The 23,654-nt window shown below is 42.8% G+C and overlaps 1 protein-coding gene across 1 annotated transcript in view; it reads right to left on the reverse strand.

Annotated features, from left to right (window-relative positions):
* LOC111961816 (rho guanine nucleotide exchange factor 28-like) overlaps positions 1–23,654 on the reverse strand; it is a 156,934-nt gene that overhangs the window by 95,911 nt on the left and 37,369 nt on the right. The gene's annotated exons all lie outside the window — the stretch shown is intronic.

Genomic DNA, 23,654 nt, shown 5'->3' on the forward strand with positions numbered 1-23,654 from the left:
CGATGGAAGAGTGAGTGGGGACAAGAGAGAAGAGAGAGCGGGTTGACGAGAGAGAAAGAGCAAGAGCAACGAGTCCTTAGACGCAGAAAGCTATGACGTAAGCGACAAGTAGATGAAGAGTGACGAAGAGGAACAAGTAGTACGAGCTAAGCAACGATAGAGAAAAGAAGGACGAGAGAACGATATGTAGTGACGTCAAGCTAGTATCAGAGCAGATGTAGGTTGAGGTACGCACGAGGACAGAGACAGTGCACGCAGACGCAGAGCACAGCATGCGGAGACTATGAGATAGTGGAGGAGAGTAGGTAGAGAGAGTGAAAGACGTGATGAGACGAGACCCGAGTGGTAGAAGAGCCCAGGACATGCACGCTTGGAGAGCAACAACGCAGAAGGTAGAGAGCGAGATGAGAGACGCAGAACAGTAGAGAGCGTCAGCACGAATAGCTTGAGAGAGAGTCTCCCGATGACAATGAGCGAGAGTAAGGAGACGGACGACGTGTGTCGAGCGAGCATCGCTTTCGAGAGGCAACAACAAATTCAATCCCTTTTAGACAACTTCCTGGACAAAAAGATCTACTGTAAATAGTGAAGGTTTAAACCTGGCACAGAAAAAAAAATTGTTTCACAATAAAAAATTTTTTGCATCTTCAAGTGGTAGGCATGTTGTGTAGTCAAATGATACAAATGCCCAAAATATACATTTTAATTCCAGGTTGTAAGGCAACAAAATAGGAAAAATGCCAAAGGGGGTGAATACTTTTCGCAAGCCACTGTTCATCCAAAATGGAGATGTATGGTAAACAACCATTCTCCAATCGTTTTGGCTCTATACACAAGAACAAGCAGCAAAAACATATACATGATCAAATACAAATCTGAGAATCAACTATTAAGTACTACGAAAACCCACTGGATTCTCCAATTACCTTGAATGAACTAGAGGCAAATACAACCCTCAAACCCAAAAAGGCCTGTGGTGTTGATGGTATCCTCAATGAAATGATAAAATATACAGACAACAAATTCCAATTGGCTATACTAAAACTCTTTAACATCATCCTTAGCTCTGTCATTTCCCCAAGAGTTGGAACCAAGGAATGATCACCAAACCACAAAAGTGGAGACAAAATTGACCCCAATAACTCTGTGAGATATGCGTCAACAGGAACCTTGAGTCCTTTGCATTATCATTAACTTCACTATGCAGAAACTCACAAACGGCCGCACAGAGTCATTCATGAATTATTGAGAGAAATAAAATAGCGTTTGCTCCTAATACTATCAGTACTCTGCGGTATCTAACGTCAGGCCCAGAGAGACATAAGGGACTGCAAAAAAAAGATGCAAAGAATAAAAGTTCTATTGTTGAAAAAAAAGATAATAAGATGAGATTAATAGAGGCCTACTCTGAGAGCGCCCTTACCACTCTTTTACATTGTGTAAATGATCACATGGGTATTCTCTGTGAGCTCATATATGTACCGCAAAATGGATGATGGCTAGTACGAAACGCCCTGGAAACAATCCAACCATAGGGATCTTATCTACTTTGGATTAAATATATTAATCTCTTGACAACATTAGAGTCTGTATTTTACATGATTGTTTATACATAAGGTCTAGACTATGCACTATTACAGGACATCTAGTCAAGACGTTCTGTATGGACTCACCTAATTTTGCAATACGAGCGTTCATGCAGTCGACTTCCTGGACATTCAGTTCGTACTGATGTTTACTATCATTGTTTATTGGCGAATTGTATTCCCAGGCCTTACTATACTCCGCATTCCCTCTTAGCCATAGTTAATTTACGCATAGTATAAAGAGAGATTAACCAGCGCTTATCAAAGTATTCAGTGGCCCAGTGGAAACTCTTATTCCAATGTTCTATACAAAGTAGTAGCTTCACGTTCAACAGCAGTCGCTCATGAGATCGTATACAGATGATACGATTTAGTCCGCTCCTCTTACATATGTAGATGCGACCTTCTTACCAGCTTATTTCTCACCGTTCCTCTATTATGTACTTATATACTGAACTTATGCTATGATCCCGGTTGGAAATATTATAAACATATTTATGACAAAAGCAAACTAGAGTGCTGTGATTTTACGAGTGATGGCTCTAACCGGGGTTTGACGTGACACAGCGGTGCATTTATCTGTGGTTTACATAGCGACTTTAAAGCATTCCGCAACAGTAATGCGCTAAGTGATACTCGTTTTACTATGTAGATTACAGCATTAGTTATGTTTTTGTATATGTAGATACCATTGAGGAGAGCAGCACTGACCATAAAGCTAGTCTCTGGTCGATCCTGAGAATCCCGGTGGAACTGTAAAGGGTCGATGTTGGAGAACGGCAGGGCCATGCAGACCCTGGCATGGCGTTCTCTTCTGATCACAGCACTCGCGGAGACCACCTGAGGAGAGAAAGGACAACAGCATTCTTTCAGCCATTCCAAACAACCTTGTTACCAACATCATTCTATGGAAAGACTGAACAAACGATCTGGGACCAGCTACCGCCAGTTAAAAATAACATAGAATACAGAACATAATAACTGGGGAGAGTCCGTCAGCGCCGACAGCCAGTTGAACAAATTCGACACCCTAATGCTGCCGGTCGTGTGTCGTTAGCTGCGACGGCACGTTTGTGATGCCCAGCGTTAGTGTCAAATAAAGGTTCTCTTGTCTCTGTAGCTGCGAGCACCAATCTCAGTGAGCTCCTGTAGCGAGAGGTACCGGTGCAGCTCGTCGGCGCCAGTGAGAATCCACGCTGAGAGCGGAGAGGACCCCAGAGTCGAGCGTTCAAATCACGGATGCTATCCTCGGTCCATACAACACACCATATTGATTGCGCGAGCCAATACTGAGCTCCTCCAGCCGCTTTATTGGAGAGCTGCCCGACTAGATGGACTTATGAAGACATGTAAAGTGAGCAGTCTTTGGCGTTCTCTGATGTTATACTGTTCAGTGGCTAGGCTCATCAGAACCTGCGTGCTCCTGCCAAGATGCGCACAAGCAATGTTAACGGAATGAATTTATGCTAGAAGTCGCACTACCGAAGACCCAGAATAAATAAAGAAAATTATTATCTGACCTACAATCACATATGATTGTGAGGGAATATGATCAGGGCCTATGAAATTTAAGGTGAAACTGAAACAGGCAATCGGGAGAGAGGCAGGTCATAGATAGGTTAACCACTATATTCTAAGAACACAGACACACATTACACCTAACGACAGATCTGCTCCTATTATTTAGAACGAGTGGTGTGCGCCATGTCACTAGGTACTAATGGACTATCTTGTAGTGAGTTCTAGAGGGGCTCTTATTATGAGACCACAAACCCCTCTAGGGTACGTACGCTGCAGCGTGACGGCAATTAGACGGTAGCGGTGGTAGGCGAGGAGGTAGGCGAGGCATGTATTGTATCTTAAGTCGCGGCACGAGCTGGGGGCTGTCCATAGAGTGAAGAAGCCCTGATGAGAGGCGACAGAGAGCAGCAAAAACAAGCACCTGCGTACACAAACTATCTTGAATTACACAATATTTCTTCACCAAATGAAATATGGTATTATTGACAATTTGCGAATAATGATTGTGAAATTAGCAATATCCTCTCGGTACTTACGGCAATGACCCCTACGACAGATTGATATTTCATCACAAACAACTGTTTGACATACAAGTGACTGTGCTCAGGAGGGATCACACATTCAAATGAGTGGAAAGTAACGGTCTATAATTTGGACAAAGCGCCCCGGCCGATAGAGCCCTGTAGAGGTAAAAAATCTCGCAACGAACAGACGCCAGATGTGGCGCAAGATATTTCAGCAAAACTGTCGAGGAGCTGGTAGAGACATGTCTCTATGCAGTCACTGTTCTCATCTATAAGACTCATCATGACAATGGTCGGGACCTATTTCCACAATCTGAAGTAAATGGTTGCACTACTAAAATTCGCTTCCACTACAGTCGTCACACAGTCGTTCCTAAAGGCCTGCTGGTCATGGATTGAATCATAATCGTGACTGTTTATGTTGAGTGGGTCGAAGGTGAGAGAGACAGAGATCGTAAATAGGACGTCAAGCGAACGGGATGCTCGCTGGCACACTGGAGGCCACGCCAAAGAGAGAGAGAACCGTAGCACTCACATACAAGCAAACAACAGAGGAGTTTGCACTGAGGACGAAAAAAGACCGAGTTTCCCACGTTTTCTGTGATCTCCTGCGTTGTGTCTCTACTGAAAGACCCAATCACGGTCGAACTTTGGTCCCTGGTATTCGGGTTGCTAACATCTCATTGAGAATTATGTTAGACGAATTTTATCTACTCCTAACAGTATCATACGAGATTACAGTAACATTTCGTAATTGAGGATTGATGCTGTTGGTGCTACCTGGAGACTGAGGGTTACGGGAAATTAATATCTTTTTGATCGACCAAATTCTGATCGTTGTTCGGAACGTTTGGTCATGTGAATACGCGTACTGGTGGGCCCGATTGGGTATCATATTAGAGTTCACTGTGTGGCACCAAACCTGCTTCAGGCTATACTCAAACAATATAACTTATTGTGGAATCTATATAATGATATGCGATGGAATCAGATCACTTGACTGGAGTAGCCAAAAGATCGAACATTTTTCTTTACGCTGGGCAGTCCGGAGGCAATCCGGCGAGTAGGCAGTTTCCGATGAGATCCTTAAGATCAAGCGGTAAAGTGAACAGCATTCTATATTAGAAGGATGCGTGTCTAATGACTATTTCTGTTATACGTCGCATATGTATTGCGTAGCTATATTCGTATTTGTTGTCTTGGATCTGGAGCCACAGTGAGTCGACACAAACCTCAGATTTATGAGATCAGCTTACGTGAATTTTGGTAAACTGTACACTTTCCTGTTAAGTGCTCTTACATCGTTGAAAATCTGACATCGTTGGCGGTTAGCTAGTTATGCTTGGTATCGAGTTGCATCATTCCCCCGCTTGTCACATCTGGTTCACTGCATTAGTTTTGAGGATACTGAGAGTCACTCCCTCGAGCTCTACCAAGGTTTCAGAATGCTTCGCCCATACGTACTCGCTGCAACATCACACATGGCGTGTGTTTCCTGCTGCACTTTCTGACACGCAGTACATAGTCTAAAGCCGCCTGAGAGAATTATCCACCTCGAGAAGTTGGGCCAGCGTCTCGCAACTACAAAGTACTCGAAAATCATGATGCCAACACAATCAGAAGCATTGAGTGAACACCGAACTGGACTTTCATGATGAGTAGGTGATTGAGAATGAAGTCTTGAGTGTCATCTGATGAAGATCGATCAAAGGTTAGTAGAATGGACATTTAGATGTACGAGGTGTTAAATGCTTGTCTTGTCCCTGTGCAAACCATTTGATCTCTCCTGTTCAGTTGATGGTACAGTGTAAATCACAACTGGCTGCTCGTTCGATTTTGTGAATAGACACTCTCAATCAACAATCTTATATCATATTAGATTCGATGTTGTTATTTGCTTTTCTGTCTGTTATTAACAATGCGTTGATATTTTGAGAATTAGTTGCCAACAGCCCTATCGTAATAACTAAGTGGCTTTGAGAATTAAGACGAACTCAAGAATGTTATGTCTATATATGCGATGATTTAGAATGCAACCGATGTTTTTTTTGAGAGAATATTTAGTGGTGGGATATTCGTGTAAATTGTTTTTGATTGGGGCCGCCAACTTGTCCACTTTTCTACTTGTGTTGAAATAGAGCTGTGGGAGAGCTACTTAAATCTGGTTCTACGCTCACCTCTAAAGTCGAGAGGTAAGTCATTCGTTGGATTATAATTGGCTGAAACTTACTGGCGTGGGAGTAAAACGCCGACGAACAAAAGTGTTTATGAGTTACTTTGATTGGGCTCTCATAATAGTAGGTGTCACTATTATCACGATTATCGACCACATAAAGGACGAAAGACATTTATGTGATCTAGACCATTACGTACTGTGCGAAGGCCACAGACGCAGATTCTTGAACGATACACTGAGAGGAGATCTATAACCTTGGATAAGCCTTTGTGATTTATGCTAATTCTCACTTGTGATTCTTGACTGATACGACAGCTCCTCCTTCTTGGCTGGAAATATGTCGTATGGGTTTCTGTGGCTAGGTTTGTCGACGGCCTAACATAAATCGCAAGTGGTGTTACCCCGTAAAGCCTTTTTGAAATCTGCCATGAGCGGTTGCCATTACGAGGGCGCAGATGGGGTTTAGTTCTTTTACATAATACTTGGTATGTTTTGTTAAAACACGTATGTATCGCTTATTGATATGTTTTATGGAGATTGTAGATTATTATTTTCTTGCTCATGTGCGAGTGTGAGGCTCTGCCTGGGTCCACATTGTTCACATTCTGAGGTGATTTGTGTGCAGTCTTGTTCCTAGAACGACACATAATGCATTTTGTTGACCTGGTAATAAAGGCTTGGTGTTCTACATGCATAAAGATCTGTGTCCTTTTTTCTCTCCCGTCAGTGTTCCGCAGTGCTTGGTGATCAAAGAAAACACGCATGCAGAGGGTCGGATGGCCCTGCTCGCTCATCACAATATCCGAGTACCCCAATGCTGAGATCTCGCATGTTGGATACTAAACCAGAGTAGGGAACTTTTATCTCAAGAGAACAGATTCGAACATACATGGTATTGTGGTAACATGAGTCGAACTGAAGTCTGTTATCTGATGAAGAATCATGACACAGTGGTCTATGTGATGTGAGTTTTTATTCCTTATTTCTGCTTCTGTTGTGTTATCTTATCAGGCTTGGAAAACATAACATTCATGAAACAATAAGACGATTTTATCACTAGTGAGTGAGTGCTGAGACTCTCTAACACTTATAATTAGCATGGCTGTGCTTTCGACAGATCAATAAGCGTTTATCTGAAAAATTCGTGACGTAACTGTTGGGTTTGAACTATTTTAGCTAAGACTTGATACTTACTTTAAATAAGCTGTTTGATAATATAATACTCTTTATCAAACATATGGTTTGAGAAGAGAATTTTAACAGTTACGTGGACTATATTTCCTGTTGTTGTGTGAATTGTTGGAGCGACCTGACTCAATAAGTTGTAACATGGACTCGATTTATGTACCTGAAAGTTGGGACGCTCTTGAATACCATGAAGAAGCGCATTATAACAGCGATGACTAAACCGCAGACACTATATCTGACTATCAGTATATGAAACCTTGTTACTGAGCAAAATGTCCAATTGAGCTTTTTACAAATGAATATAAATTAGCACGACACGAAATCCTGGTACACATATATCTTCATACATTGTACCTAGCCACCACCCTAACCATTTAGACTAAATTAGACTGAGGAGGTAGGTACAAATGCTCAACCATATGTATACGAACACATAAGGATCTTTCATCATGCTGCTGTTGTGGATATGATTTCAAACAATAGGTCACTTCGATTTGAGGCAATGAGGGCTGTTCTAACTTAACTGAATCTTGAGGTGGAGAATAAGTCGGGTAGCATTAGTAAGGGAAGCAAAAAACATAATAGCCTTTATGATGATAATCAAACATCCAGTACATGTGGCGATTCAAAACACAATCAGAGTTGGTGGGGCTTAAAATAGGGCAAGGATAGAACGAGCACATTCCTTCACTAAGAGAGTCGGAGAAGGATCTTTATGTGTCGAGTGGATACACTGGAATGCAGCTTAAGCCCTATCCTGCATCTTCAAGGCAAAGTAACAATCTGGCTACCAACGAACAGAGAGTAACTGTATGAAGAAACCAGCTGCAATAGTGCCTAAGCACTGTGCTCTTCTATTTTCTTATAAATTAGACTATGTTATAATCTCTACATAGTCATTATACTGCCTCAAATGGTTTACTGATTAGATGTATGTGAATTCTAGAGATTCAAATCAAATGTGTAGGTTCCTTGGGAGGTCATGCGATTGTGCTATCTAAGAGACTCTGCACAGATAGTCTGCAAAGCCGGTCGGGTCCTCTCAGACAGCATCACATTCGTCGAAGGTGGAAGGAGACCTGCAAAATCCAAATGGGAGTTGGAGACCACAGAAATCATGTCCGACGCCGAAAGCGATGACCGCTAGACAAATCATCACATAACTATCAGCGATACGTAGAGCAGACTCACACCATTACGCCCGCTATGGAGCTCACTATATAAAACTGTCAGTAACCGGAGCTATTGCCTAAACATCTAGCAGGCCTACACATGTAACTTCACAAAGCTGTGACAATCTGAGAGCCACAACGTAGCTCAAGAAGGGCATTCTATGGTCCCGCATTCGAGAGGATGGAAGACATCAAATTGGCTGCGCGCATACCAATTTATGATCTAAGGCATCAAGAAGGAATACGTGAATAAGTTATGAAGAGAGGCAATCATTGGCCCTATTACTCGCGTGTTGTTAACTCGCACGCGTTTGTGTATGGGGTGGTGCTGCTTTAACTATTTATTAACAAGAATTCACATATTGAAAACTGGGAAAGAGTCAACCAGACTATGCGTACTAGTACGGATGAGCATGCAGAATACTCTGGTCTAAAGATTAATGAGAAAGGAAGTTACGTTCTAGTTACAGCAGAGACGGTTAACAATCACACATAATACAAAACCCATTGCTCATGCCAGAGTATGTAATTAGGTTTATAAAGGGATCCTGCTTTTGCCTCTCGGTTACTTCCTGCTTAATTATCTAAAATCCCAGGCACATAAGCAGCTCTGCTTATCACATCATTGCTATCACAACAGCAAGTATAAAACCGGACGGCAAGAAACTACGACCGAAGAGTTCCTCACATAACAAGAGCCATCAGCTCGGGAGAAGGCCACCAAGCGCTGAAGACGGACTGGGAGAAGACGGTGTTATAAGGAGTTTTAAGCTCCAGAGGAATTAAGCTTCTGTGAGTAAGTATGTCCACCTAATAGCAAGTCTGATATCCATGGGGCTTTCTGCTTCATTGCGAAAACGCCATCAACGACATCACACCCGCCACACAGCACGTACCCCACAAACTTAGAGCTCCACCTAAGTTAGGACAAACAAAATCATGTTGGTAAGAACACTAAATCAAAAAGCAATAGATTATCTTGGATCTGACTAATGGCATATATGAATAACAATAACACTTCAGAGGAGCTATAATACTATGAAATAGACTGATCTGCACGCTATGAGTAATATGGAAGAGGTGATAAGCTGGCTGCAATGTGAGGAATATCGGTAGACAACTGCTGCAAGCTGTAGGGACCCAAAGATTATGAGTTTGAAAGCGTGGACTCGATTGATTGAGCCTGGGAAGCTGTAGTGAGTCAATCTGGACGAATATGTCACGCCTATTTGGAGTCAAAACGGACTCGGACAGGTTCTGGTATGTATTAATTACTGGATTCTCAGAGAAGTACAGGCTATGTGCAAACATCACCATGATGAATCTGGGCAGCAGTAAGTGGTAAAGCGGGCATGAGACGAGTCTATGGGAGGGAGACCTGGCAGCCCATTCAGATCGTAGAGGTACGTCTCTTATTGTGAGATGTTACTAGCTCACGCAATCTCGATATGTCTGACCAAGGGAGTTAATGGGGTCTAATTCTCAGGTTCTGAGATATCAGAACCGTGGGATTCATCAGTTCTGAGGACAGTATGAGGAGCTCTATCCCCCATTACGCGGGCGGCGTCGCATATCCTAGGCTTAATGGACGACCTGGGAAAGACTCGTGTCCCAGGTTACAGGGGCCGGGTAGAAAAAGGCTTTTTCAATTGATAGAGGATAATGTAATTGTACTTTATGGGTCTACCTGACTTACCTATTGAAAAGGCTAGCAGTAGAACTACACCAAAAACTATGGTGTGGAAGAGTTATTATCCCCTATTGATCCTTATGTGAAATTCAGCTACATGTATTTCTGGGATACCTCCCAACAACCTGCTGTGATATGGATCTTTCCTATGTAAGTCCGGCTGTTACTCTTTAAATCATCCATGATCATCTGCCCTCCTTGGGTTCTACTACAGAGCCGCTGTACTCAGAGGTGGAGATGTATTGCGTCTACTCAATATCAGAGTTCGCACGACTATTACTGATCTCGGCTGGTGATGACTCCAACAGGCAATAAGATGGTACTGCATGACTGGCATGAGATGCACTCGATTGATCAGGTCGATGCACACTCTACGAGCAAGGAACACTACAGCTCACTACATTTTAACAATAGCGACACATGACCGATCTTGGAAGACATAATGGTAAAAATCAATAGTGCATTCGCTACATTTGACGACTAAAACTATCAAGTAGTTGTGCTAGAGCGGAAGGCGTGTCAGACACGCAGAGATCAATGTTTATAAAGCAAGCTGAACTCATAGGAGTAACATTGGATATCAGTTGTCATGGTCAAGTCATATTGACAAATGTTTGTGGAAGATGGTAGTCTGTTAATAAAAATATGTTTGTGTTTATGTACAAATAGCATTCATAGTTATTGATCAGGCTCTGGTCTTGTCACGTCATCTATGTACACTTCTGTGTCTGCCGTCGAATAAGTGGTGAGTCAGGTGCCAAAGCAAAGAAAGACTGGCAAAGCAGCAGCTGTCTCAAACAAAAGCAGCACGCCTTGTCCTAACTGCAAACATAGAACTAACATCAACAACATGCATGATAGTCTTTCAGGGTTGACGGTAAGGAGAAACTGAAAGCAAAAAACAGATTTAATGTTTCGCTCTCGTAGCAGAGGGAGACTGGGCACCAGTACTGTATGTATAAAGAGTAAGTCGTATAATTGGCAACTCTGCTCGCTATGGAAGATTTAGAACTTTGGAGAAACAAAGCAAGTTTGCGTCTTTAAGAACCATAAGATCAAAACTAAGCATTTGAGTAGACAGCTACTTGATACTATCCTCTTTTCACCTAAATTGCACATCATAATAAAGACATCAACTAAAACTTGTGCCTCAACTCTTTACTGTATAAGATTCTGTAGGTGAAGAAGATCTTTGTGAGGTGCTGCTGATACAGTGCACGAATGTATACGAATAGTACTTGCGAGACCTTTAGCATAGACTTTTTCAGAAGACATTTTACGGTTACGTTACAAACTTTAAAGATATAACTATTTTCCATATTACAGATATATGGTCAGTGGGGTGATTAGATAATTATTTTCCCACGGCCGCGATAGTAGCAACTTGCGTAGGCGATGCACCACAGGAATACTGATAATACCACCACAGTAATCGAAAAAAAATGAGAAAGTCAACTTATTTCAGGGACTTTTTATGATATCTTTTTCTTGACAGAAATTATTGTATTACCGATAAAAAAACAGAAATAAATTAACTCTATTCTTACCACTAATATGCTACTATACTTCTGCTTATACGCGAGTGTAGACATACACCGATGGTATGAGCTCCGGGTGCACTACCTGTGGTTGCCTTTCATGCTCTTCATAGTATGAGATAGTATTCTACACTCTAATTTGAATAGATACACTCTGCAAACGTGTGGTAATATTATGCACAATTGATTGCCTAACCTTGTTATCTTGGAGAAACAAGGATAGCAGCACCGTCTAATAAGGGTCCCAGTTGCAGTGCTGTCCAGACAACGAGGGTATACCAGAGAACTCAAGGAAACAACTAGGTACGCAGAGAAATGTCCGAGATTCCGTATGCTTCTGACGAAACGGAGTGGTGACCTTCGAGGAGAGAACACACAAACAGAGTCATTGGGTAAAGGGGAAAGCGTCCCCTAGTCCACACTATCTGCTGCGAAATAAATTTGTGAAGCTATAGCCGCCACTAAAATACGACACAGTGGCAGTGAGGCATTACAGACTCTCTGATCGTGTGAACATGGAAAGGAGAATTAAGTTTGTGCAAATCATCCAATACTGATGACTAACCGCTCCATAAGCAGCGGGCCCACTCACTCGGACGAAAGAAGCTCAGGAAAGAAACTCTCGAGCTGAGTCAGTATGGGGCCTTTGGTGCGGCCCTGTAGCAGGTGAGGGCAAGAAACAGGTGCTGATAGGTCAACACCACCTGCACTAGGCCGATCAGGTACAAGACAGAGTGCTCGTGGGTGGGAGTAAGTAATCTCTAGACAGACACATCTAGCATAGCGGTCTGACCAGAAGGTTACACCAACCAATCAGGAGTGGCCCATACTTAGTCAATATCTGCGGCTAGAGTGGCCAGGCACCGAGTTCCAAGCACACTCCAGCCTACCATAACAAGGCCCCTTACAATTGCCACAGGCTCTGCGTTGGAGTGGCTCTAGTTGCTAAATAGCGTCCACGCTAATAAGAGGCACTTGTACAGGAAAGAGTGAGGTGAACTGAAAAGGATTTTCGCTGATACGAGGCTTTGAACCGAAGATTGGAAAAGCGCTATGGTCCTGGCACCTCGAATAGCCAACGATCCACTACAGCAACAACGTTCACACGCTCTGGAAACATAAATCGGTTGGCACACCAAACCATCCGCTAGGCGGGACAGCATGATGCGTAGACGACAGGCATCAGGAGTAGCACATGTGAGTGGTGATGCTTTCTCATCTATGGATGATGTCCAGGGCGAGCTTGGTGTATGTCTTATGTGTTATCGCAGCTCAAGGGAACGATGAACAGGAGAGTGGAGCATAGATAGAGCTCCGGGCCAATGACAACATCTTCGTCAGTTTAATTGGTCCGGTCAGAGAGCAGCCATTTACACAAGAGACTGGGGCGATAGTGGATTCTCTGGAGCTGTGACAGACATGCGCTTGATATTGGACGCTCTAAACGAGCGAGCAGTCCAATGACTATACAGAAGCACGTGCGCCTTAATCGAGGACACACGTACTCGAAGTAGAAGTGATCACGTAGAGAGATTGGAGCTGACACGCCAGCAGCACCGGTCTCTCGAAATCGATTTGAACATCTCTTGAGAGACCCCCAAAAAGCTGTGAGCGAGCTGCCTCAGAGTACCAGGCTATGGTGTAATGCTCCATACCGGACCAACTGAAAAGAGCTGTGAAGAAGCGAATTCCGCCAGACAGCACCATTTATTAACACTACCTTAGTAGTGGGAACAAAAACAAAAACACGGCGGTCTTCTATTTAGTTACTCGAGAAGACCATTATTTTAATTCTAGGGCTAGCTAGCTCTGTCAGGGTTTCAAAACCAACACTTCGGTATAGTGTTTTGTGCCATAGCGACGTTCAAAATTTGAGCGGCTAGGAATCGAGTGTGGCTGTTAAGCTTGACCTGTTGGTCAAGCCTGCCTTACACAAGCGCGGCAAGCAATGGCCCATCCCGAAGTTTTCATACCCCCTCTCTTGTCATCCACGTACTGCGCGGAATCAGTTGAGGCACGGGATGGGAAGGGATCAGTGCTGTGCAGACGTTTCACGTGGTTAGAAACTACTAAGGTGGCCAGCAGCTTGCTGTTGCACCGTACTTACCTGTACCACTTGCCACACCATGCCAATTGTAGCAATGTTCGCCACGTCTCGATCACGATGGAGTCCGCAATGGTTGTTGTACAACGTGGTCCTTGCCATCAAATGCGAAGACCACCATCTGCATGTCGTAGAACTGGCCAATCAGCGTTAAGTTAGGCTGAGCTTACAGATCAATCCACTAGTATAGGATTCATATTGACAAACTATATTATCAATCAACTCACATCGGCAATAGTCTTCATACTAGCAATTTTTATTGAGAGCTCTTGAGTGCAAATTAGTCCTAACATGATGTGATCTATTCACACATATGAGACGAGCATGGTACCCGTGGGCAGTTGCACTTTCACTCATATCTTGATTTGTCGCAGATGTCGATCAGAATAGGTTCTTCGTGTAAGGAATGTAACGGACTTTTTTCATACCTGTATCTCTTAATTGCACTGATCGCGTATGCTATAAACTGATTAAGATAGAGTTCAAACGGACCGTGCCTTCCTTAAAATCAATATCTTCATGATGTCATTAATGGTTTATGGTTATTTTATTTGAAAACAACTGCATCGAGTAAAGTTAAGTGTTTATTATTAAACTCTCGTCCTATGCATAAGACCTAGAATAGTGCTTAATTAATCTTTATTTTTATGAAATTTTCGGTCATTATCTATTGCTGACAGAGGCACAGGGTCCACTCACCCCCCCCCGCCCCCCCCCAGTGAAAAAGTGGACTGGGTTTTCGTTTCTTCGCGTGCCATGTGCTCTCGATTGACTGCATACCTTGTGTGACATCAGACCCACCATAGTTTCCCTTACAAATACAACCCATGACAACAGTCGCTCCAACACCGCTCACGCGCACGTGAGAGAAGGGAGAAATTAAAAGCATCTAAATGTGCTATTTTGTCGAGAGTTGAGAAGAGTATCACCAAATTCGTCTTTGAAATGACTTCGACGCTAACAATTATCATCCATCTCAGTGACTCATTCTTAAGAACATAAATACCACAACAGAAGTATAGCTCAGTTCATATCTTTTTAAACCTGCCATATTTTTCTACACATGAAATCCAGGCATTAGTCGAAGGACTTCCAATGATTAAGTAAGTTATCGAACAGGGTGAATTGCTAGGGTTTATCTCTTTTTGCGTTGCTCATTTGCTATCTGTCAGCACGTCAGGGTTATTGGACATTATACAAGTTTCTGGGAGCCAGGCGCTGGTCTCGTTCGCAAACTAAGTTTTCTCCAGAATTTTTACGTAAATTATGACCATAAGCGTTGTTACATTGAAGTGTCAATGTGAATGGTTAACCTAGGCATTACTTCTCTACGATTTGAGAAGGAATCTCCACTTCGTGAGTATAGTTTAACACAAATTCGGTAACGCGGTACTGGGGTGCCTGGCTCTCTCAAGCTGACTCCAGAATTAAACGTTTTGTTTTCGAGCACCTGATAGTTTTCCGCGAATCTCGGACCATCGAGACGTTATAATCTGACCTAAGGAGTAGTATCTTTGTGCTACTTATTATGTTGTTACTACGTCGCTAACTGGGCCGCAGTGAGGTCTACGAGGTACTGAGACTCCCCTGCGGGCGCAGTGAGTTTCTACCGAGGTATCTAATCAACCTGCGGGCGCGGAGTGAGGTTCGCGAGGTACTAGACCACCTGCCAGGCGCGCAGTGAGTCTTGATGCGAATACAGATGTCTCCATCTGGAGCTCACAGCACGTTCTGGAAGTTTCTCAGGGGAATTAAACACTCTGGAGCTGAGTGGCCAGCTCTGCCACCTCCTTCAGGGCCCTGTAGACAGGAGGGGAGAGAAGGGAGTAAGGGTACATCAGAGGGGATAAAGAATCCAACAGGAGGGTTAGGATCCATAACCAGGCGGATACAACATCAGATGGAATATGACAAGATGTGGGCTGCTTAGCTCTGGGCCGCATGATTTTAAGATTAGAGCCATCTGACAATGACGTGTCTCGCGCACTGCGGGGAAGATTAAGCGCAGTGGCTTAAGCTAGAGAGCAAGGAGCAAGGGAGGGGGAGGATATGCTGACTCAGAAATGTAGGGATGCCGATATAGGAAGAGAGGGTTGGGCACGGGGGGGTCTATGCACCTTGGGGTTTGAAAGTGTGCACATGGGGGGGATAGAGTCAGTCTGCTGAGCGATGGTTACGAGACGGTCGACACTCGCAGCAGGGCTCGTATGCAATTCATTCAAACCCAGTCCACTTTCGTGCGTTTGTGCACAAATGCGGCAGCTTCGGTTGCAAAGGTTCACCCATTATGCCATCCATTAGTAACATTTAGAGGAGGGCTGTCATTCAGTGCACTCAATAGCTATCACACAAATCCCGAGATTAGGCTGGGTGAAGACGATGTGAAATGGATAGCTAGTTAGCGAGGCTGCGCGCTAGGGTAATTACGTCATTTTTCTAAACGCTATTGCATACCGCTGACAGTCTTGAGCAACAGTTAGGGATTGGATAGGGTTGCTTCATCTTCGCTCCTCTGGCATGACTGGCAAGGGACTTCAGGCTCTTTTGTAAGACACGCGACATTCTAGGTACAAGTCGCTCAGGACTGTGGGTCTTCCGCACGGGTCGCTGGATTCGGTTGTATCGCAGTGTTCCTTTCGCTTTGCGACCCCCAGGTAAGAGCGAGGAAGCAGAGTGAGGGCAGAACCAGCCGTTAATATCCTGTTGACATCTTCGGGCTAACACTAAATGTGCCTATAGAGAACATCAATAGTACCCCATCAATGGGTCAGTTATTGATTTAGAAAAAGCAAATGGTACTAGAGAAGAACGAGTTGATGTTCTATCAATTCCTATAACGAACTCACTAACTAAACTTGCTTTTTACATGGAATAGTTGAGCATGTACTCATTGTATAAAAGGAACCAACCAAGCTTCTCATATGTTCCTCGATGTTCTACGAGCGAATCTCTAATCCGTTTAAGCTTTCTTACAGTGGCAGGGCATATTCGAGCTTTTTATTTCTGGTCTCAACACTTGTCTGTGATTTGATGCATTCGACTCTCAAGAGCGCAAAGTGTCGCAACGGTTTCATTATTGTTGATGCCTAATTATTTGATCTTACATTCGAACTGCACTAATTATTATTAAAGTCTTGAAAAATAGAGTTGTCGTATAGGTAATAGGGTTGATAATTGTTATTATTCACAAATTAACACTTGAAAAAAACTCGTATGGGGCTCTTTTTGCGCCTCAAAATAATCGGCTTCATAGGTAACAAAGGCTGCTTGAACAATCATTAATCGGTTTGAACCTCTATACACCCGGAGATAGACTCGAGCTGTTAATCCGCGCCAAAAGTGCTTCAACCAACAGTCTGGAGCTAAAGGGCGCTCGCACCATCATGTTCGCGTAAGACTTTCTTGTGATATTCTAATCAGAGTTTTGTTATTTTGTCGATTTAATATTAGAGAAGAATATGGACTAATCTCAATGCGTTCACGAATTCGAGGCTTGTTAAAAACACTTTTTCTTAACATCTCAACAAAAAACAAAATTTGGTTGGAAAAGTTCAAGGGTGTCGAATACTTGTCGCGAATGGCGTTGATTCATAGGTATGAATAGTGTGTAAAGAGGTATTCCTGATACGTTTGTTGCTCCAAAATGGTGTATTGAAGCTCTAGTATAAGTTCGCATATAGTTTCTCATGTTATGTTCTTTAGAATTTAGAAGAAGTACAGTGTTGAATATTATCTGGTCACAGGGTCTGGTATTGATCTTGTTCAATATCGGCTTCTAATAACTGAAATATCTGTTCTCTATACGATGTATCTTGTACGTTTTAGTGGACCCCCAGGAAGAGTAGTATCTGCATTCAGTTTCAATCGGGGATCCTAATAAACTAAACTAAACGCGCTGGTGTTCCTGTTAAAATAGAATGAAAGACAGCGGACGAGTAGTGACAAACAGCCTCTCCATTATAATAATCATTGTAGCCTTACATCTACGCTATACATCCGTAAACCTATGTTTTATCCTTCATACGATTCCTCACCGTCCATAACCTTACTGATATACATACTTACTACACATTCTGCTCTAGCAATGCCTAAACCACACATGAATTGTAAGCAAATACACTCTGACTGCACACACACGAGTATATCTGTTGCAGCTAAGGCTAGTCACATATCTACATGCTTCAGTACCTGACCTAAGACACATAAAATGGTCCCGGTGTTTGACCTACTCTTAGCTAACACACACATCCAGGTGGGTGGTCATGTTGCGTGTCAGCTGGGAGTCAGACATGTCATTGGAGAATGCATACCAACAAGGGCAAGTCAGGTACTTACACATGTGTGATGAGTTATTATCATACAACTCATAAGCATTTTCACTTTCTCCTGTGCTTGAGAGATATTCCCTAACTGATGTAGTGGTAGGCTGAGGTCGGAGAAACATAAAATACACACGTTACTACACTCAGAGCCTTGGGAAATTTCACCCGTTTCTGATTCAGGCTTGCGGTACAAATGGCACCTGGTTCAAATTACATAACTAAATATTACAGGTTTCGACCCTCATTTTAATAAAGAACTCTAGGTTCCTGGCTCAAAAGCTAGGTACACTAAATATGGAAAAAATGTGTTCATTTGGGACGCTATCTATCAGCTGACTTTCCGATCAATGAAGAAGATTGAGGACATTGACAGGACTAGTGCGAGTTTCCCACCCTGATAATGCCATTGGACAGAAGCCAGCAGGCCATCACACACCACACCAGCAAGCACACGGTAACCCTGAATACTGCTCAGTGTGTTTAAAGTAAAGCCAGTGTGGTTGGACGGGACGAGCGCCGCGGCGCAGAGCCACACATCCTTCCCTATTCCCCTTTGTCACACTGAATTGCAACTTGGTTTTAAAAAAGAGAGTTCACTGTCACACTGAAATGACTGGTTTTAAAAGAGAGTCCTTTGCACATTAAATGACTTGTGTTTTATCACTCACGAATGACTTGGTTTTAAAAAGAAGTCACTTATCTGCACACTGAATGAACTTGGTTTTAAAAAGGAGGGAATAGTCAGTTCAAGCTTATTCTTTCTGGTAGGACTAAGAAAGAAGGTGAGTCTGCTAATGGAAATAGCTTTATATCTCTTCATTCTGAATTGTGTCCTACCATTGACTTTCTCTCTCAACTCGTGCTTCTTCGTTGCCCACGGTTACTACCACTACTGTCCACAATATGCTTGGACGAGTTACCATGTAATGATGACCCAATTACTGGACTAGAAACGTGTAGGCACAAGAACTGTTCACCGGGAGCTTCATGAAATGGGTGTTCCGGAAAATCCAACCAGGAAGTACTATTATTTTGAAAGGCTGTTTTTCCATTGAAAGCCTATCCACCATACAAAGACTTAGGACCCATTTCACGAGCTCTGTGGCTTCCTCTACATGTGGCCAGTCTTTAGGCATTGTTTCAGGCTTTTACTCTGAAAAATGAGAGAGATACAGCGCTTTCAATCTGTGGCCAGTGGAAATTTCCATTCATAAGCCGTGCGCCTGATCGGGAACGCGCCTTTCTTGTTTCTCCTTTCCTATTGACGAAGCTTTTGTCCGGTTGAAATATTATTGAATATTTATGACAAAAACAACCAGGGGATCGGGCCTCCCGGGTGGTGCAGTGGTCTAGGGCACTGCATCGCAGCGCTAGACCGGGAGGTCCGTGGGGCGACGCACAATTGGCCTAGCGTCGTCCGGGTTAGGGAGGGTTTGGCCGTTAGGAATATCCTTGTCTCATCGCGCACCAGCGACTCCTGTGGCGGGCCGGGTGCAGTGCGCGCTAATCAAGGGAGCCAGGTGCACGGTGTTTCCTCCGACACATTGGTGCGGCTGGCTTCCGGGTTGGAGGCGCGCTGTGTTAAGAAGCAGTGCAGCTTGGTTGGATTGTGTTTCGGAGGATGCATGGCTTTCGACCTTCGTCTCTCCCGAGCCCGTACGGGAGTTGTAGCGATGAGACAAGATAGTAATTACTAACAATTGGATACCACGAAATTGGGGAGAAAAGGGGGTAAAATTTAAAAATAAATTTAAAAAACAAACAAACAGAAGACTGATTTTAAACATCGTTTGGCATGTTTCTAATAACTTTTATTGTACTTTAAAAAAAACTTTAGTCTGGACGCGCCTTAACTTCTTTGGGGTAGGGGGCAGTATTTTCACGTCCGGATGAAAAGCATGCCCAGAGCAAACAGCCTGCTACAAAGCCATAAAAACTAGAATATGCATATTATTAGTAGACTTGGATAGAAAACCCTCTGAAGTTTCTAAAACTGTTTGAATGATGTCTGTGAGTATAACAGAACTCATATGGCAGGCAAAAACCTGAGAAAAAATCCAACCAGGAAGTGGGAAATCTGAGGTTGGTCGATTTTCAACTCAGCTCCTATTGAAGATACAGTGGGATATTGGTAATGTTGCACTTCCTAAGGCTTCCACTAGATGTCAACAGTCTTTAGAGCCTTGTCTGATGAATCTACTGTTTAGTGGGGCCGAAGGAGAGAGGAATGAGTCAGAGGTCTGCCAGCAGCCACGAGCTGACCATGCATGAGAGTTTGCTCCCGTTCCATTTGCTTTTCTGAAGACAAAGGAATTTTCCGGTTGGAACATTATTGAAGAATTATGTTAAAAACATCCTAAAGATTGATTCAATACATCGTTTGACATGTTTCTACTGACTGTTACGGAACTTTTTGACATTTCGTCTGCTTTTAGTGAACGCGCTTCGTGACTTTGGATTTGTTTACCAAACGCGCTAACAAAAGTAACTATTTGGACATAAATGATGGACATTACCGAACAAAACGAACATTTCTTGTGGAAGTGGGAGTCCTGGGAGTGCATTCCGATGAAGATCAGCAAAGGTAAGTGAAGATTTATAATGCTTTTATGACTTTTGTTGACTGCATAATGGCGGCTATATTTGTGTCTTGATTGGGCTCTGAGCGCCAACCTCAGATTATTGCATGGTTTTTGCTTTTTCCGTAATGCTTTTTTGAAATCTGACACAGCGGTTGCATTAAGGAGAAGTGCATCTAAAATTCCATGCATAACAGTTGTATCTTTTAGCAATGTTTATTATGAGTATTCCTGTAAATTGATGTGGCTCTCTGCAAAATCAAAGGATGTTTTGTGACTTCTGAACGTAAGGCGCCAATGTAAACTCAGAATTTTTGATATAAATATGAACTTTACCAAACAAAACATTATGAGTATTCCTGTATTGTGTAACATGAAGTCCTATGAGTGTCATCTGATGAAGATCATCAAAGGTTAGTGATTAATTTTATCTATATTTCTGCTTTTTGTGAAACCTCTCTTTGGCTGAAAAAATGGCTGTGTTATTCTGTGAATAGACACTCACCTAACATAATCGTTTGGTTTGCTTTCGTCGTAAAGCTTTTTTGAAATCCAGCCACACTGTGGCTGGATTTACAACAAGTGTATCTTTAAAATGGTGTAAAATACATGTATGTTTGAGGAATTTTAATTATGGGATTTCTGTTGTTTTGAATTTGGCGCCCTGCAGTTTCACTGGCTGTTGAAGAGGTGGGACACTAACGTCTCACGTACCCTAGAGAGGTTAAGCATTCGGATTACTGGACAAAACGCGCGAACAAAAATTAGGTATTTGGTCATAAAGAGGGACATTATCGAACAAAACGAACATTTATTGTCTAACATGGAGACCTGGGAGTGCCACCAGATGAAGATCATCAAAGGTAAGTGATTAATTTTAATGCTATTTCTGACTTTTATGACACTCTCCTTGGCTGAATGTCTGTATGGGTTTCTGTGGCTAGGTGCAGACCTAACATAATCGAAAGTGTGCTTTCCCCGTAAAGCCTTTTTGAAATCTGACACAGCGGTTGCATTAAGGAGAAGTTTATCTTATTCGTATGTTTAACACTTGTATCGCTTATCAATGTTTATGATGAGTATTTGTAATTTGATGTGGCTCTCTGCACTTTCACTGGATGTTTGTTTGAGACAATGCATTTCTGACCATAACGCGCCAATGTAAACGAGATTCTTGGATATAAATATGACTTTATCGAACAAAACATACACTGTATTGTGTAACATGAAGTCCTATGAGTGTCATCTGATGAAGATCATCAAAGGTTAGTGATTCATTTTATCTCTATTCTGCTTTTTGTGACTTTTGTGGAAAAATAGCTGTAATGGTTTTCTGTGACTAGGTGCTGACCTAACATAATCGCATGGTGTGCTTTCGCAGTAAAGCCTTTTTGAAATCGGACACTGTGGTTGGATTTACAAGAAGTTTATCTTTAAAATKGTGKATAATACTTGTATGTTTGAGGAATTTTAATTATGGGATTTCTGTTGTTTTGAATTTGGCGCCCTGCAATTTCACTGGCTGTTGTCGAGGTGGGACGCTTGTACCAGAGAGGTTAACAGCAGACTCGTACATTTGCTCAGTGAAAACAATGTACTGAGCAAATGTCAAATTGGCTTTTTACCAAATGATCATACGACAGACCACGTATTCATCCTGCACACCCTAATTGATAAACAAACAAACCAAAACAAAGGCAAAGTCTTCTCATGCTTTGTTGATTTCAAAAAAGCCTTCGATTTGGCATGAGGGTCTGCTATACAAATTGATGGAAAGTGGTGTTGGGGAGAAAAACATAAGACATTATAAAATCCATGTACACAAACAACAAGTGTGTGGTTAAAATAGGCAAAAAACACACACATTTCTTCCCACAGGGCCGTGCGGTGATACAGGGATGCAGCTTAAGCCCCACCCTCTTCAGCATACATATATCAACGAATTGGTGAGGGTACTAGAACAGTCTGCAGCACCTGGCCTCACCCTATTAGAATCTGAAGTCAAATGTCTACTGTTTGCTGATGATCTGGTGCTTCTGTCATCAACCAAGGAGGGCCTACAGCAGCACCAAGATCTTCTGCACAGATTCTGCCAGACCTGGGCCCTGACAGTAAATCTCAGTAAGACCAAAATAATGGTGTTCCAAAAAAGGTCCAGTCGCCAGGACCACAAATACAAATTCCATCTAGACACCATTGCCCTAGAGCACACTAAAAAACTATACATACCTTGGCCTAAACATCAGCGCCACATGTAACTTCCACAAAGCTGTGAACAATCTGAGAGACAAGGCAAGAAGGGCATTCTATGCCATCAAAAGGAACATAAAATCGACATACCAATTAGGATCTGGCTAAAAAATACTTGAATCAGTTATAGAACACATTGCCCTTTATGGTTGTGAGGTCTGGGGTCCGCTCACCAACCAAGAATTCACAAAATGGGACAAACACCAAATTGAGACTCTGCATGCAGAATTCTGCTAAAATATCCTCAGCGTACAACGTAAAATAACAAATAATGCATGCAGAGCAGAATTAGGCCGATACCTGCTAATTATCAAAATCCAGAAAAGAGCCGTTAAATTCTACAACCACCTAAAAGGAAGCGATTCCCAAACCTTCCATAACAAAGCCATCACCTACAGAGAAATTAACCTGGAGAAGAGTCCCCTAAGCAAGCTGGTCCTGGGGCTCTGTTCATAAACACAAACAGACCCCACAGAGCCCCAGGACAGCAGCACAATTAGACCCAAACAAATCATGAGAAAACAAAAAGATAATTACTTGACATATTGGAAAGAATTAACAAAAAAACAGAGCAAACTAGAATGCTATCTGGTCCTAAAACGAGAGTACCCAGTGGCAGAATACCTGACCACTGTGACTGACCCAAACTTAAGGAAAGCTTTGACTATGTACATACTTAGTGAGCATAGCCTTGCTATTGAGAAAGGCCGACGTAGGCAGACCTGGCTTTCAAGAGAAGACAGGCTATGTGCACACTGCTCCTAAGTGGCGCAGCGGTCTAAGACACTGCATAGAGGCGTCCTAGAGACGCATAGAGATGTGCTACAGACCCTGGTTCGATTCCAGGCTGTATCAGAACCGGCCGTGATTGGGAGTCCCATAGGGCGGCGCACTATTGGCCCAGCGTCGTCCAGGTTAGGCCGGGGTAGGCTTTCATTGTAAATAAGAATTTGTTTTTAACTGACTTCCCTAGTTAAATAAATAAAAAATGGTTGGAGAGTTAC

The sequence above is a fragment of the Salvelinus sp. IW2-2015 genome, linkage group LG4q.1:29, assembly GCF_002910315.2.
Source record: "Salvelinus sp. IW2-2015 linkage group LG4q.1:29, ASM291031v2, whole genome shotgun sequence".
Taxonomy (NCBI): Eukaryota; Metazoa; Chordata; class Actinopteri; order Salmoniformes; family Salmonidae; genus Salvelinus; species Salvelinus sp. IW2-2015.